Consider the following 17,573-nt stretch of genomic DNA (forward strand, 5'->3'; position numbering starts at 1 on the left):
AAAAAAAAAAAGTGTGTGTGTGTTTTTGGACGCATTCCTCTTTTCTAGACGTGGTCACTCCTGATAGTTAACATCAGTTGAACCTTAGCCTAGATCTTACTCTATCAACCAATTCATCACTGATCAATCTGGTTAAATCAGATGAAACTGGAAGAGACCCTTCTTGACATCAGATCTTCTACGATTATGAAACCCTCTGTGCAAGGCATGCGGACATGTATCTAAATCCTTTTGCTCTGTCTTAAAGCATCATCAAATGGAGACTGATTCCGACTGCGTACAACCCCTCTAGCATACCCCCAAACCCCTCACAAAGCTGCATGTCTCCTTCCAAGCTGCTTGTCTTCTTGCCCTTCAACCCCTTTGTCTGTGCAGCAGTCAATATATCTGACTAACTTGATGAACAGTGCGCGAAGAAAAGTTAATTTATTTCAGACCGCATGGTAGTCATGGTTACCATCTTATGAGTGCTCCAAAGACCATCTGGTCTGAACATTACCCCAGCACTGACTACAGGATAGGCTGTTCAGCTGTGATATACACATCTTGTTTGTGCGGAGTATCATTGACCCTGCTACTATACATCTGAAATTACATTTATGATTGTTAAAATCTAAAAATTAACATTTCTGTTGCTATTAGAATAAAAAAAGTGATTACGAACAAAGGACTGCTTTATTTAAAAGAGCACTAAATTGTAATGGAAAGTATAAAGTGATTAACAACTGCATCTTTTAATGCTAGTTTTCCATTCAGCCTCCTGTCTTTAAGTGAAGAGCTGAAATACACTCATACGCATTTTGTGAAACATTTTTCTTTTGTTTGCATGGCCAATTTTAAGCTAGCTTCAAAATAAACAGGAAATAGGTTTGAATAGTAAACAGAGGCAATGGAAATATTTTGTAAAGGAAAACATGGCACACAACATAACAAACCTGCTTCTGAGTAAACCCAATGCTTAGTCTATTATATATATATATATATATATATATATATATATATATATATATATATATATATATGGCCTCAACAACTAATTACTAACTAACAAAAAATTTAGTCATGTGGTATTCATAAAATAAGTAAAATGGGCCACATTAATCAACAATCCTTATGCCCCAGCATAATTTTCGTAGTAACTACGTCAGTGAAATATGCAGACTGGTTCTTGTTGCATTGCTTTACACTCAAGAGTTGGAACTTAAACACATCCATTATCACACTTTAGGACCCAAATAATTGTAGTTTTCCTTTGGCAATCCAATTCAAAAGACTTGCTGGATTAGTTCCACTTCGGAAACCTTATATCGGGCTCAAACTCCTTGACGTTGACAGAAGTAGTCGGTGATGTAATTCAAAGACTTTGGTTTGATTATGCTTCTGAATGCCATTTAGACCCAGCTGTCTGGCTCTTTGCTTCATGTGGACAACAGGGGGCCATGGGGGTGCTAACCTTTTCAATGACAGCTTCTAGCAGTGCAATCCTCTATATCTGACGTTTTGGAAAGGGGCAAACACCCTGCACATGCAGTTGTGTAGATCACTATGGGCACCATTTGAAATTGCTTATATTGAGCTATATAGGGAATGCACTGGATGATCTATTTTTGGATATCAACATTTGACAATTAATGTTGAGAAAAAAGCTGCTTCTTCCAAAGCCTCATGTCTACATATTTTTGTAGTAGCCTAAATTCCCTTTTCTGGCATTTTCCATGTCGGTCTTCTTTAGACAGATAGTGGAACTGTACTTTGAACTTTTCAACCGAAACTCAATATAATAGAACTCATAAAAACATTCAAGAAAATTGCGTTAGCGAATCGTTGTAAGTCTGAATACAAGCGGGTAAAGATGGTGTTTAATTTGGGATGCTTACGTAACCTCGTGCTTGCCACGTTACCGAACGCTACGATATTGTTTGTAAACACAGCCGCCATGTGCGTGCGCTCATGTGGAGGAAGTTTTTCCGTCACTAGCCTAGCTGTCTCAACCATCTGGGTAAATATGGACATCGATACTTAGTCACGGTCTGGATCGCTCACCTTGGACTGGTCTTTCCAAGAGAACCTCATAGCGCTCTCCATAATTTTAATTGGGCCTCATTCCACTTCGTCAACTGTTGTTATAATTATAAAGAGTTTGTAGCTATACTGTGATAGTCACAGATTCAGTTTCACTTCTTTTTATTGGTGTTTATTCACCAAGCTCCCGTTTGCTTCATAGTTTTTACTTAAAATATTTGGTGTCATAATCATTTGTCCTAAAATGTGCAAATGTCCTAAAATTGCAGGACAATTCCTGAGCTGGTGTTGCTATGCTTCCCCATATAGCAAAGCAACCCACCAATAGCACACAAGGAAAATCAATACTAAAGAAATCAATACACCACTCTCTATATGGCCATTTCATTTCAGGAAGGCAGTGAAGCTAGGACCAGCATGTAAACAGTGCAGTCAGAAGCATCTAGCCTACCACTGGGCTTGTTTTCCCGTGTTATTTGTGCAACTACCTCTGGGTGGAAATATGATGCGTGGGCTGGACAGAGCAGGGTCAGAGGTGAGGGCTTGGGTATTGTAAGTGGCCAGCATTGTTTTGGCGCGCTATGGCAACTGGACATTCTTTCCTTAAGGTGAAATTGTCTTTTGCCCTGGAAGTGACATAAAGGGGACTTAGAGCCCTGGCGAAGGAGCAATCCAACCGCACGGCTTTATCTGTTGGTGTGGATAGATGAGAGGAGCAATGTGAATGTGATTGATCTACTTGGCCCTTCCCCCACTTGGCCCCATGGGCTCCTGGTGCCTCTTTGGGTGCTGAGTTAACAGCAGCAATGCAGATACTCATGAAGATGCCATATAACCACAAAAAAAATACAGCAAAAATATGTTCAAGGGGTTTCTGCTTTGGTCTTTTAATGCAATATTATAAATGACAACTAGAATCATAATACACGCATGGACCATGTTGATAAATTATTATTATTATTTTAAGTCTTGTGTTGTCACAATATAAAGTAGGATGCACAAGAAAAAGCACTTATGTTGACATATCATATCCGTATCAAAACAACCACTTCATTAGAGGGGTGCACCCTACATGAATCTCCAAAGTTTTCTCACAGTTCATTGATATATTTTTCTTTTCTTATTAACTAGTGAAGCACATTTAAGAAAACAGGTAGGTTAGTGTGGACAAAATCTAACTGGAGAACCACAGTTTTGATTCTCCAATTTATGAGAACTATTTGAAATATTCACCTAAATAATTTATTATAGGTGAGGATTACACATGAAACTATAGAAAGCCAAGTTGACTTGCGTTGTTTCCAGCATTAACATTAGACAACCAGTCCTGGTTTGTTGAATTACCAGGTTGAAGGGTCCAATCTAAATTCTCTACGTTGACGCAAGTATGCATTAGCCTTTTACCTGAGGCACATTGTAGCAGCATTTCCACTGTGGTCAGTAGAATACACAAGTCTAATACACAAACCTGAGGGAGATCTGTTAGATTCTAATGGACCAGATGTTAATCATTAAGTAGCACTTAGTGAATGCAGAAAAAAAATAACGACTAATTAGCTATTTGCTGTTAAGGCCTCACACATCCGAATTAACAGGTTATTGTGACTTTTCAGGACTAATTGTGCTTGTTATGCAAACTATTGTCACACTGTAATCACTGAGAATAATGCTATAAATTTATATTAGGGCTGCATGCTATTAAGAAAGTACAGTACTTGTATTTTTGTTATTATCTTAGCTCAGCCCTCTTGTGCTATTAACCTACATAAAAAAGGTTTTAAAAAAATCTCTGATCCTTGTTTTTGTTCAAAACTATGATTTTTGAGTTATGAACGGTGCTGCTCTCTTATCTCAAATTCAGAAAAACAAGATATAAATCATGCAACAAATTCCTGTTGGCTTGAAATAAATGATATATTAGGATTGTGTTTCTTCAAGTCAAAGCTTTCTGACCTTCCTGGCTTCCACTGCACCCTTGCCACCAACATTCTCCTTTCTTTTGCCTCTGCTCTTGCCTTTGTGCCTGATTGTCATTCACCAGCAAAAGCAATGAAAGCTGATTCACAGAGATACTCATGGTAGTCCAGATGCACTGCCGTGCAGAAGGCGACTGCAAGAAATGTCCAGAGTGGACTTTTGCTCTCTTACACAGAGTCTGCACACAAAACAGTGCTAACAAATGCACAAATGTGCAAAAGACAGCTACACATAGTGGTACTGAATTCAATTTAACATTAGATGAGAGTGGCAGATAGTTGAGAATTAATTTAAAATTGTTCTCCCGGGATCCTTTTAAATAAGGTACACTCACTCTGAAGCGCACATTTAAAAATTAAAAGGAACGCAGAGAGGGAGAGGCAACAGAAAGCAGTTAATTCTTATGGAAAAACTAAGAGCAAAGAGCCTGAGAATCAAAATGTTCCAATATGTGTTCAAAATAAAAACACACAGAGCTAAAAAGAAAATGTGAAATGTGTCTCATGGTTTTAGCTGGCAGAACAAGAAAGAAAAATGTCAGCCATGTTGGAGTAGCTTTATCTAAAATCCCCTCATTATACTTGCTCTTGCTTTTTGCGGGGGACGTTAGCTGTACCTATCCTTGCTCTCAATAGCTCCAAAAATACATTCAGTGTTGAGGAAAAAACCCCATAGGCAACACATTAACCCTCTCAGCAAATCCTCACCTTCTTTCACGTCCCTCCACTCTGTATAAATTCCAACGAACCGTCTGGATCTCCCCTGTAACAAATCCTAAAGGGCAGCCATCTTGCCTCCTTCTGTTCTTCTATGAAACAGACTATCCTCCACATCAATATTCATGCAAACCAGTCTGACGTCTGCTCTCATCATCAGGAGAAGCCGGGGTGTCGCTGTTTGCCGGCTGGAGAATCCAAATTGAAGGTGACTGTGGTTTAAGGCAGTCGAAGTTTCACGGACTTGACGAAAAAATGTGTGTACAGGTCAGGGGGAAGATCCTTGTTTTGCCGGCAAACTCAAATAGTCACAAAATCACTTTCCTGCTGAGTCTTTCCCACACAAAGGGACAGGTTTTCTTTCCCCCCCTTGTGCGCCCTCCTCTCTTTTTCTTCTTCCCTCAGCCGCACACAATAGTGAACACTATGATGGCTACCCTCAAGCAATGGAGTGGATTCAGAACAGGACTCCACCCCCCACATTTTGTTAAATATTGCACTGGTCTCAACTGTCTAACTGTGGCAGAGTAAGAAGATGTCTCCACCCTCTTCTCTCTAAGGGAGGAAGCAAAGTAGCTTGTTTTTTTTCCCTCCTTTTTTGCTCGGTGTAGTGACTTCCTTCCATTTTTTGTCTATCAGCCGCCGGTTATGCAAGTTTCCCTTTAACAGCACAACAGCGCCAATGTTTTTGAGAGCATTGCAGTAAAAATCATATAACCGGCCAAACCATTTTAGCAATGGACTCATTTTTACACCGGCTGTGTCTTATTTTGGTATGCCTCGGCTGTCTGGCTGGCTCAATTTTAGTGTGTGGCGTAAGACAACTCTCTGGTCTGCATTCAGGCTGCATTTTTTGCTCTGTGTGCCTGCCAAGACCCTCCTCCTGTTGACACTGGCCACGTGGACTTGTAAGAGATAGACGGCAGACAGGGAAAGCCCTTGTGGATGTTTCCTGAGACATTGCAAAAGCCTTAAAATCAGTGTATGGTTGCAAAAATGTACTACTATTGAATAGTGCTAACACCTAGCAGTACCAAAGCATTGTCTGAAATAGAGTCACAGCTTGTATATGGAACACACATTTTAAGGAGCCTGAACATTGCACAACACCTGAACTTGTTGTGCATTGCAGTTAAAAGAAAAAAGAAGAGTCTAACATGCTAGTTTTATCATGATTAGTTTTTAATCCTCCTCTGCTAACAGGTGGGTTTGAAAATAATCTCCTTTTAAATGCAGCTCAAGCTTATACGCAGACCCCTCCTCTTTTCCACCAGCCACTGCCTTGGACGCAGTGACATTTGTTGACTCAATAGTTTCAGGCTGAGAGCAGAAAAGGAGATTTGTTTTTACACAGAAGGGGGGAGGGGACGCGGCCAGAAGAGGAAGGAGGAGTTGCTCTAGCTGTAACACATTCTGCCTGGACAAAATAGGCTATTTTTTAGAATGTCGAACCATTTTTTATTTTTTATTGAAGCAGTTTGTCTATTGCATCTTTACCTGCTGTAGTTCTGTGAATGCAGTCTTATTCATTTTTGATGTACTTTAACGTCTTTAGTGTGGTGCAATAGTGGTAGTCAACTGCTGCCACTTCAAAAATGCCTCAAGCATGAGAAGCATGAGCCAAGTTGACAGAGCAAGGCGTGTCACTGTCAATAGTCATTTGTATTGTACGTCACATAGCACTTTCACTTCCGGGCAAGTGTGAGACAAACCAAACAGACTTAATAAAGGTATAAAAACTAATAGAGGTCGGGGTGTAAAATGGCTCAGCAGGAGTAGGTGTTAGGGGGATTTGCTAAAGAACTGAAGAAAGTGAGTCTGGAAAGTTAGGAACAGTTGTTAAGTGTTGAGCTATGAGTGGTGCTTAATGAGATGAATGTCTTACTGATGTCACATGTTCAGGGTTGAACTTCAGTGGCTGAAAACATCAATAGCAGGTCTTCACTAGATCACTCCTGTACACTCAATTGATGTGACTTGCTGCAAGCCCAGCTGATTCTTGAACATAGATGATGGCAGAATTGTAATTGCCAAGTCATCTGTGAATGAAAGTGATCCCTGTTTTCTCCTCTCATTTACTTTCACGAAGTAAAAGTAAAATGCCCATCACACCGATGAATTATCACAAAGATTCCCACGACTGGCCTTGCATGGATTGTTCGGACTGCTCTGTTTCCTGCCACCAGTCTTGTTAATGAGAAAACCCATCAAGTCGTATCATTAAAGTATTGCATATAATAATTAAAAAAAAATGCTGTAATCTCCAACTTGGCAGGAGTCCTACTCCAAGAGCTACTGTAAATCGTAAATCTGAGATTATCTTGTCGTTCCTCGCACCCTGTCACATTTCAAAGGAATGGAGGCGTGTGCCATCACCTCATCTGTAAACACAGAGCGGTGGCCTCATGCTGACCCTGGGGTCATCAAAATGGAGGCACACTTGTCACTTGGCTGACTTCACACTTGAGGATAATCTAACAGGAATTGAATCTGATGTTAAACTGGATCCCGTTTGTTATTGAAGTCTTCAGATCGGTTCGTCAGGAGTAAGTTGTAGTGATGTCTTGGACTCAGTTACGGGAAAGAAAAGGCTGTGATCATGGTTTTAGGAAACCAAATGGTGGTAATTTGTGGTTGGAAATGTGAAATGAAGAGTGGCGTCCTCAATTGCTAAACTTTACATTGCATGTATTGTATCCTTGTCCCCACCCCATACACAGCCACTTATATATATATATATATATATATATATATATATATATATATATATATATATATATATATATATATATATATATATATATATTTATTTTTTATTTTATTTATTTATTTTTATTGCTGGCGTTGGGTTAAAACCTTGTACATCCAAAAATTTCCAGGAGACCCCCAAAACGGCATGTTGGCTTAACTATTAACATCCAAGGGCGCAAGCTATTTTCAACACTTTTGATTGGTCAATCATTTGTAAAAATAACTCACGTGGGCATATAACGCATGCAGGTGCCACCACCCTTTACACTGCCCCTATCTGAAGCTTCCTTAGGGACAAACTTCTATTAGGCGCGGGAAACCCTTCTGGTTGTAATAACACATGACTGACTAATAGAATAAGTTTTTGAGATTTTTGAGGATTGACGCCAGCAATATATATCATATCTGTACTCAACTTAGACTTCTTCTTTATTTATTTACTTATTTTACTGTTTAGCTTACTTTGATTCCCTAGAAATTTGCTTTACATGTCCAAGAAATAACGCTTTACACTGGTCATTTAAACTTTTTGTATGGGGGAGTTTTAGTCAACCCGAGAATTTGTCTCCAGTTTGTGCTTAATAAAGGACTTTTAATGAGACTATAGAGTGCCTCAGATCTTTAGACTGCTTTCTACTTATTATATATCCACAGTTGCTTCAGGTTTTAATTATTATTTAATCTATTTAACAAAAAATTGTGTTTGAAATCATGGAAATTTGTCACACCTAAATATAAATATTATTGCTCAATTAATGAAAGGGATCGGTGGGGGGAAAATATGGTATTCATTGTTAAAACTGAATTTTTTGTTGTTTACATTTTCATACATATTTTTGTCAACATTTGACATTCAGACCTTAGATTTTTCCCCCTATTAACAACTTGAAAATGTTTAGTTTCCTTTGGCATAGTAAGTAATTTGTACTTTAGTTGGAAGTGATAAAAGCAGTGATTTACAACCTTCCTGATGTTACACATGACATTGTTCTGCTTGGCGTGAAGCTGAGAAAAGCATCACTTGTCATAATCATGGCCAGGATTAGCATACATCTCACCTGGGGCAATCTAAACACACAAACATTCTCTGAGGGTAACAACATTCCCTCTGCCTGGGATAATACACAACCATCTGAGCATTGGTTCCCTCCTAAGAAGGTGTTACCCACTTCTGCCCCTCCTCCTGCAGTTACTAAAAGACAAGAGAAAGTCGTTAGTGTCTGTCTCACATAGCCTAATTGTATAAGACACTGCAGGGGTTCTGGGTCGAGTGCATGGAATTGGAAATGTAAGTGAGAGTAGTATGGAAATGTACATTCCATGTTGAAATGCAAAATTAAATTACTATATCTTGGGAGTCCCATTTGACATTCTTCAAACATTTCCACTTGCTTGGACTTATGTCGCACTTTGCCCCACTATTGCTGCATGTGTCCTCTAACCATTGACAGAGTTGCTCCTTGGACACAGCAGGGTTAGAGAAGGCCAATCACGACCTGCCGCTGTTCCCGTGGAGACCACCCCTTCTAAGAGGTTTAAGTGTTGGTTCCCGCATTTAGGCTGCAGGTGCCACCACCCCTTACACTGCCCCTACCTGAAGCCTCCTTAGGGACAAACCTTTATTAGGAGTGGGAAACCCTTCTGGTTGTAAGCTTCTCACCCAGTTTTCTAACTCTCTATCCCAGAGGGAACAATTTACCTGACCTCATTGTTACTTGCTTCTTGAGTTTTTTGTTTTTTTTGCTTCTGTTGCCAGGTGGCACAAGAAGGCAAACTCATTTCCTGCAGTACAGTTTTTTAAAAAAATTGGATTATTTTATATTTATGGCACAGAAGTGTTTTTCCATACAAATATTGTAATAATGCCTTTGCTATTGTGTTAGCATAGTTTAGTGATGGACAATGGTGCGTTGTGACCGTTGTTCAAATGAAAGTTAAGCACGTTCAATTTTAAATTGGATTTTGACCAAAGGCAATAATGAATGGTAACATTGTATATCTTCATGAAATCAAAGGCCTGAAAATGAGTCCCGCCCTGCTCAGGAGTGGCCAAACTCGTTACCAAACTTTGGGGTAATGTAATTAAAAATGTTAATCAAACTCAAACTGTGGCCTGTTGTTGTTGTTTTTAATTTTATGTAAAGTGAATTTAAAAACTGTTTTTGATGTGTTATTTAATATTAGAAAACAAAATAATCCATCACTTTTTTTGCCTTGATTTATTTTTTAATTGCCAGTTAAAAATAGATCAAACCTATTCAAGGACACCCTGTAAACCCCTTATTTAGCTCAAATTGCTGGTTTCTATGAGCAAATCATGCTGATGGGAAGAGCTTTTTTGAGGCATTTTGAGTTTAGTGTGGCTTGGGAGCAGATGATGACCCCTGCTGGTGAGTCAGGAAATCCTTGTATGATTCTCTGCTTCTGCGACATCATTCATATGGTGAATGTCAAGCACCTTGTTGTAGCAATCTCACTCAGAGGCCAGTATTTGAGGGCCTTGAACACTAGCATAGCGGTTGTTGAAATGTTTATAGAAAATCCTGTGGATTCCCTGCCTAATCTTTAGCTCATAGAATTATTAAAATTAGTACAAAATTAGCAAACGGGAATTTTCAACTTTATACTATTAGTATGTTGGGGATCCCCCCCCCCCCCCCCCCCCGTGAATCCAGTATCTACGGCAGTGGTATGGTATTAGCAATTGTTTTATAAAATACGCTTTTTTGAATTCTTCACAATGTTAATAAAGAGGGATTACGACGTCATTTCTTTTTCCAACTATAATTCTTTTTGTTGGAGTTATAGTTTGATTCCTCTCTCTTCTGTGTGTGTCTCTCTCTCTCTCTCTCTCTCTCTCTCTCTCTCTCTCTATCTATCTATCTATCTATCTATCGATCTATCGATCTATCGATCTATCTATCTATCTATCTATCTATCTATCTATCTATCTATCTATCTATATATAAAAAACACAAGTTCTGTACTTCTACTTAGTTACAAAGCAAAAGTAGTTTTTGCACATCTGATTTACAACATAGCATATAATTAGATTAATATTCTTAAATGAAAGCGGTTCGGAAAATGGATGAATGATAAGCATTTGGCCCATGACATACTGTCTGAGGGTCGCAACGACACTGGTCTGGGACACAGCACCAGTCAACTGCACATGTTTTAGGAACAGTCGTAGTGTTGTCCAGGAACAGCAGCCGCCTCCTCCTTTGTTTGTTGTTATATGCAGGCAGCTGAGAGCGTCCCTCAGAGATTGCACAGATGTGAAGTTATCCGTTCACCTGCTCGAGTTGGCGCTCATAAAAATGAGGGGCGCACGCCTCAACAGCTGCCTCTAGCCATGTTGTCTATCACCAGGCAAAACTCGTGTTCTCTGATACGCTTGAGCCATGAAGCATTTCAACCTAAAAAGAGAAACAACATAACAGGGCTAAGGCATAATTTTAATCTGAAGTGTACTTTCATACCTTGACTCAAGAGTGGCCTGACTTGGGATTTTTGTTTTGTTTATGAGCATTCACTTTTTTCTTTTTCTTTTAGTTTTTTTGTGATAAAATGGAGATACAAGTGATCAGCAAACTGGTCTGTAGTAGTTGTAGCTGCAGTTCTGTGCCCGAGTGCTGTTGGCAATGGGGGGGGGGGGGGGTGGCCGTGTCTGTTATCTGCTATCGGAGCACATAGCAGGGAAATTAGTGACCAAGTGCTATTTGCGCAAGTGGTGTAGCTAGCAATCCAGCAGAAGTACTCATGCACGAGAGCTCTCCTTCGAGCCCACAGCAATGGATGAGTCAAGTCATTCAACAGATGTATAGCAATTGGTTATTTGGTGTCAGTTGTTTTCGTAGAGTTGCGATTCAAAGAGTGCATTCATTCTTGACTGTTATTCTGGAAAGATAATTTTAAAAAGTTGTGTTTTAGGGGCCTGGTACAGAGTAATGGCACTTCATTTGATTTCAGTGTTGAAGATTGACTTGAGATATGAAATTGAGTTACGAGCTTGTTCAGATCATTTGGTTTCGCTGGCAAGCTTGATCACAGACTTAATTTTACTTGTAAGTTGAGGTATCACTGTATATGTGACAGCGAAAGACGCTTGCCTGCAGTTTATAGGCATTCGGTGCAGAATTGCTCTTAGAGAATAATTAAGGTGATGTTTTGCAGCATGGTGGCAGCTGTGGCGTGACACATAAGCTTCCCTCCTCAGCCCATCAGCAGTGATTGGCGGTAGTCCTTGACTTTGACCTTGCTCTCGCTCTCTCTTTCTCTACCTGCGCCAGCGATGAGCAAGAGTTGTTTGACGATCAATTTCATCCGTTTGCACACTTGCCGAGATTGGCGGCAATGCGGTTGGACATGATTTAGAAGCACGGATGTGTGATATGCCCTCAACCCTCCCAATGGTAAACATGCAAACAAACATGCATGAATTATCTTTTTTGTTTTGTGCGGTGACAGATCTCTTGTTTAATCACCAGTTGCCAGGCTATAGATTAAGAAGGGGTTTTGTTGGGTGTTTCAAGAAATTTTGCGGTAACATATTGTGCATTTATTTCACAATTTTACAGTTCCTTGTTGTTTTTCTCAAGGGGGTGAGCAAACTGTAGCGCAGAAGGGCCACATTATTAAAACGGAGAGGTGGTAGTCTTTAATTATTAAAATAGTAAACAAAATAATTCGGTATATATTACAGAGCATAATTTCTAATACAATTTTTTTTTAAATCTTTTAATTATATTATGGACCGCAGATGACGAAATCCCTAAATTTCTTGCAATTGTAAATTGAAAAACATTGTTCTTAAACTGTTGGACTATATGTTTTAGCAGTTTTACACAAAGTGGTGAACCTCGCCTCATCCTTGCTTGCCAATTATAACACTCACCTGTTTCCATTTAACTTTAAGAGTATTTACAAGTGAAATGATTTAAACAGCATTTTCCAACATTTTCAGTCTTTTATTGCCCTTGCCAAAGCTTTTTGCTTCTGCTTCTTCTTCTTTTTCGTCTTCTTCATCATCTTCATCTTCTTCATTTATTTATTTTTTCATTTTTTTCATTTTTTACGTTTTATTGTATTTTATTTTTTATTTGATACGTGTTGCAGGCATCAATTGAAAATGAGAAATTTGCAAAAAATCTATTTCATCAATTTAGATATTAAATATTGTGTCTTTGTAGTGTATTCAATTGAGATTAGGTTGAAATGGATTTACACATCATTGCATCCAGTTTTTTTTAACACTTAGCACAACGTTTTTTTTTTTAAAGCCATGTTTTTAATGAATACTATTATAAGATGACAAGTTTGAAATATTAAACTGTTCGGGGATCATAGTTGATGGTATATTAACAGTTTAAACTATTAATATAGTTAATCACAATTATAATCATTTTGTCGTGTATAAATTGCTTATTTGCTATTAGCGACAGGCCTTTGTCTCTGAACTCATAACTTAAGTAAACACTGTAATTGTGTTTTTAAAACAGCAAAAAAATTACAAGGAGTCCTGTAGCTAAGTGTGTCACTCCATCTCGACATGTCATCTCCCGCCTCTGTTAACCCTGACAAAATGTTCCTAGCGATGCTCCTTCAGCTCTTTTTTTACACGAAGCTTCACCTTCCTGATGATGCTACTCAGCAAGATATGCTATAAATGATGCTTTGTGCTCATGCAACCATCCCCAAGGCAACAGTATCTGTACTCCGTAGGCTTTCTCATCATGAAAGTCGTAGCTCCAAGTTGGGTCAACTAAATACATCATCAAAGAGGTGTGTCTCTCTGCTCTCTCATTACTATGTAGCTTTGAATAAAGCAACAAGTTTCTCCTTGCCCTGGATGGATGAAATCCTTTTTTGCATAATTTTTTTTAGATACTTTTGCATCTGCTAAATCTGATCCAGGAATATTTCCCAGTTAATTATGATGACAATTTATTTACCTTGTTTGTTCGCATCCATTCCCACCACACATTGCAATGTTGTCACTGTCGACATGAACTGCACAGACAGATACTTGGGAGTCATTTTTTTATTCAGATTTCAGCTTCACACCCCATATCAAAGTCTTTACAGTCAAGCCAGGATGAAATCAGTATTTAGTAAACCTGACCTTGAATGACTTATTCACACCTTAATTTTCTCTAGATAGTTACTGCAACCCACTCTTCCAAAAAAAAAAAATCACTCTTGCCTCCATCTGGTTCAGAATGCAGCAGGTTAGGATTCAAATAATGACACTATACAACTCAAATGTTGCATCACTCCATTGGGGTCCAGTCTGTTTTAGAATTTATTTTTAAGATTTTTCTAACTACTTTTAAACCACAAATGGGCCTGGCTTTGAGCTACGTAACTGAACTTTTAACCAAGTCGGATCCTGCCCGCGGCCTCAGATCCTCGGGCAAGGCTTTGTGGTTGTTCCAATGTCAAAGCTTAAAACTAAGGATGAAAAAGTATTTTCCATTAGAACGTCTTGATTTTGGAACAAACTGCCTGAGGCGGCGAGACACAATTTCGGTGCACTCATACATATGTTAATCCTATTTTTCTTTCGCTAATTATTTTTTACATGTATCTTTTTCCACATAATTCATCTGATTCACATAATTCCAGGTTCAACATATTCCAAAAATTCACACCTTGGAAGCTATAATTTATCTCATTCCAAAAATTCAGTTTTCTCCAAATTCAACATTTTCAACCAAAAATAACCCATTCATTCCCAATTCAACATTAACAGATTCACATCGTTTCCATTAAAAAATCAAAATATTCAGCTCATTAATTTAATCTTGCAAGCAATTTTCAACTTGTCCAGGACCATGTTGAAAAAACCCTCAGTTACTCAGAATTCTAAATATATATGAATTATATAAATATAATGCTAATTGCTGCAAAACGGAAACAGATAGAAATATACTTTTTTCCTGATGAAAGAAGAGACTTTAATCTTTCTTTTGGTACGTTTCGTGTTTTTATAGCAATAGAACACAATATTCTGGTTGCCTTGCAAAATCAGTCAAAATTGAGTGAAGAGGATTGTTTTAGTGAAAATGGCTGGGAGTGAATAAGTTAATGGAGCCACTGAGTCCAGTATGAATCAGCAGGAGCGAAACTAAGAGCTGAGCTCCTATGCGTTTACAGAGGTTAAGACAAGGACTTAACGAACTGACCTGCATTGAGAAGTGTTAACAGTCATACAGCAGCTCTGAACAGGAGCGGTAGATTTAACAGCAGCACAGGAGAAACCCACTTCAATGAGTACAGGCATGTGATCAGAAAACACATTGTCAAAGTTTTCCTGGTTAGACATAGGGAAGTCATAACAGAGGGAAAAGTTTCATGTTTGTCCATCTTTATGTGTTGTCACACACAATGTACCAAATGAAGTCAATTAGGCTTTAAAAAAAATCCTTCCCTAACAGTTTTTCAGGACAGCATACATGATCATTAAATAACAATAAAGTAGGTTTTCTTCAGTACGTAATTTCATCTAGGTTGGCGTTTGTGCTCATCCCATACACACCATGGCCACTAGAGGGCAATGTGTCCAATGCTTTCGATGTGATGTCATAGGTTCCACAAGGGCGTCAAACCTGACAAAGAGAAATGAGGGAAAGGGTGATTTATCACTGCATGTGCACATTGAAAATCTCCACCAAAAGCATCATCAAAGAAAAAAGCATCATATGTTATTATTTTATTGTTTGCTTGATTTGAGTCCTGATACAAATTTCAGATTCTAGTAATCTTGAGGCAAATGTGTAGTTTTCTCCAATGATCCAATAATGAATGTCCATGTCCACAAAATAAACATTACCATAATTTTGCCTCTCTATCCAACAAAGAGGATGCTTCCTGCATCCTCTATTTTTTTTTCACTCCCTATTTTTCTACGTCCCCGTCGTTTCCCCCTCTTGCTATCTGCCTCCCCCTCCCCCTCCCTCTTGTGGGATCATGGGAATTGTGCAAGCAGCGTGGCGTTCCACGCTGTGCCCGCGGCGCTCCAGGAGGAGGCGTGCAGTAATGACCTGCTCCACAGCTCGCTCGCCATCATCGCCCTCGCAATTAATTCCCGCCTCGTGCGCCTCTGTGTAGGGGGAAGGGAGTCGTGTGGGGGTGGGGGGGAGGGTCGGTTGGCGTGGGCCCCCTCATTAGAGCTCCTTGTAATGTGTCTGGCAGCAGTTCCCTTCCTGCCACGTCTGCCCTTCCACTGTTTGTTTTATAGATACCGCCCTCCCTCCATGCCTCTCTGCCTCAGAATGACTGACACTGAGTGCAAAGAAGGAACGCTTGGACTGTTTTTTTTGTGTTTTTTTTTTCATCCATCAGGGCTCTGGGACACACATGAATACACCTTTCACATGCGAGACATGCAAGGGAATATTTCAGCAGGTTATCCAGAGTCCCTCTATCTCTTTCGCTTGGGGAGTGTTTTCGAAGCCAACATTCAGCTTGTAATTGTCAAAACGTGAAAACGTAGTGATGCGGTCATTGTCGTTGCGTGAGGAGCAGCTTATGTCGCCAAACTTAGAACAACTGCAACCAGCAAGAGGCGCTGTTGATTTCAATCTTGTTTGCTGTCTATAGTGGGATACACTCTTACAGACATAAGCGATTTCAACATTCGGTTAAACTGTTAAAAGACAGTATGTATGTACGCAAGTTGAGAACATATAGAGAGATTCTCTTATCTCTTTAACATCTAAATTTGATTGGTTATTAATTTTCCACATTGTTGTCATGGAAATGTAGTCGAATGGCCACCCCTTTTGTACACATGGTCAGTCTAATACGAGAAAACATCAAAAGCTCTATTTTGATTGACACTGCCAGATAAACAATTATCATCAAAATATATTTTTGCAATATTTGCGGTTAAAAAAGTTGAGCTATAGCCATGCACTATTCTACTCAATATTACACTGACATGGAAACCGTTTTGGAAACATGAGCGAGACGACTGCAACTATGATTGATTCAGTCTAAAGATTACAGCATACCACATATGCAGTAGGTTGTTGGATTACAGCCATGCATTGTTGTGCACAGTTACCCTTTACTAATCAAAAATTTATTGTTCATTTCCCCCCTCGTCTGTAAATAAAACGTCTGAGATTTCCGAAAGATGCATCAAAACTTCCATTTTGAATGACAGTGTCAAAGAGATAGTAATTTAATATGCTAAACTGCATTACAATGCACTGAGAACAAAATCTAATATTTTATTAGCCTATTATAAACCGTTATTAAATTATGAATGAATAACCCTGGAAAGTGTGTCAATCAGAACAAGAATTATTATCTTTGTAAATGTGAAATTTATGATCCTGCTCTTGTATTGGAACTCATTGCATTAATAAGTACCTAATATTAGGTAAACTGACAAGTGTCTAATGAGATCCAATCTGTACTATATATGATTAAATTGGCCATTGGTGGCTTTGTACATGCATTCGCTGTCTGTACGCTGATGGTGAACGTCTGCTCTGGAGGGAGTCTCTGAGTCTCTCGAGGTCTCCAATAATAGCACAAAAATTCACGCGACGTAATTTCAACAACCACAGTCTGAAAAGTGCATATTAAGTGTGCTCAAATACTTAATTCTTTATTTATTTTTTACTGAACAATAGCGGTCCATTCCATTGAAGAACGTAAGAGACTTTTTTTTTTTTATTAAACCCAGCAATTAATTTACATTGTAAAGAAAAATTGCACAATGTATCTCCTTCAACTAAAACGGTAACACCAGTCAGAATTGGTTTTGTTGTACATTATAGCTGCTTGATATGATCTAACAAATGGCTGGTTTATGTACAGTAGATCATCAGATTAGCCAGGCAGTGACATACAGTATACTTTGACATACAGTTTAAGGTGATGTCATATCCAGACTTAATACCCATGTCCTGAAGTGGCTGACAGCAAGCAAGCGACTGGCATGCTGAATGTGACTTGTAGACTTAAATGAGTGCTTCCCAGTTCTTGGTGTTTGCACAAAGTGTTTGCTTACCCGCGTCGACAGATGAGCCTGGCAACTGTGTTTGCACATATTAGCACAAAAAAAAGTGTCCCCAATCGTCGGTGATGCAG

At 39.0% G+C, this 17,573-nt stretch overlaps 1 protein-coding gene across 1 annotated transcript in view; it reads right to left on the reverse strand.

Moving 5' to 3' along the window:
- tet2 (tet methylcytosine dioxygenase 2) overlaps window positions 1–5,100 on the reverse strand; it is a 20,658-nt gene extending 15,558 nt beyond the window's left edge. Inside the window, exon 1 of the mRNA XM_086083668.1 lies at window positions 4,707–5,100. The gene's annotated coding sequence lies outside the window, so the exon portion shown is untranslated. The remainder of the gene's footprint in view (window positions 1–4,706) is intronic.
- Window positions 5,101–17,573: the final 12,473 nt, after the last annotated feature.

Source organism: Leptonotus elevatus, chromosome 8 (assembly GCF_054856555.1).
Source record: "Leptonotus elevatus isolate MCC_2025b chromosome 8, RoL_Lele_1.0, whole genome shotgun sequence".
NCBI classification, from domain to species: domain Eukaryota; kingdom Metazoa; phylum Chordata; class Actinopteri; order Syngnathiformes; family Syngnathidae; genus Leptonotus; species Leptonotus elevatus.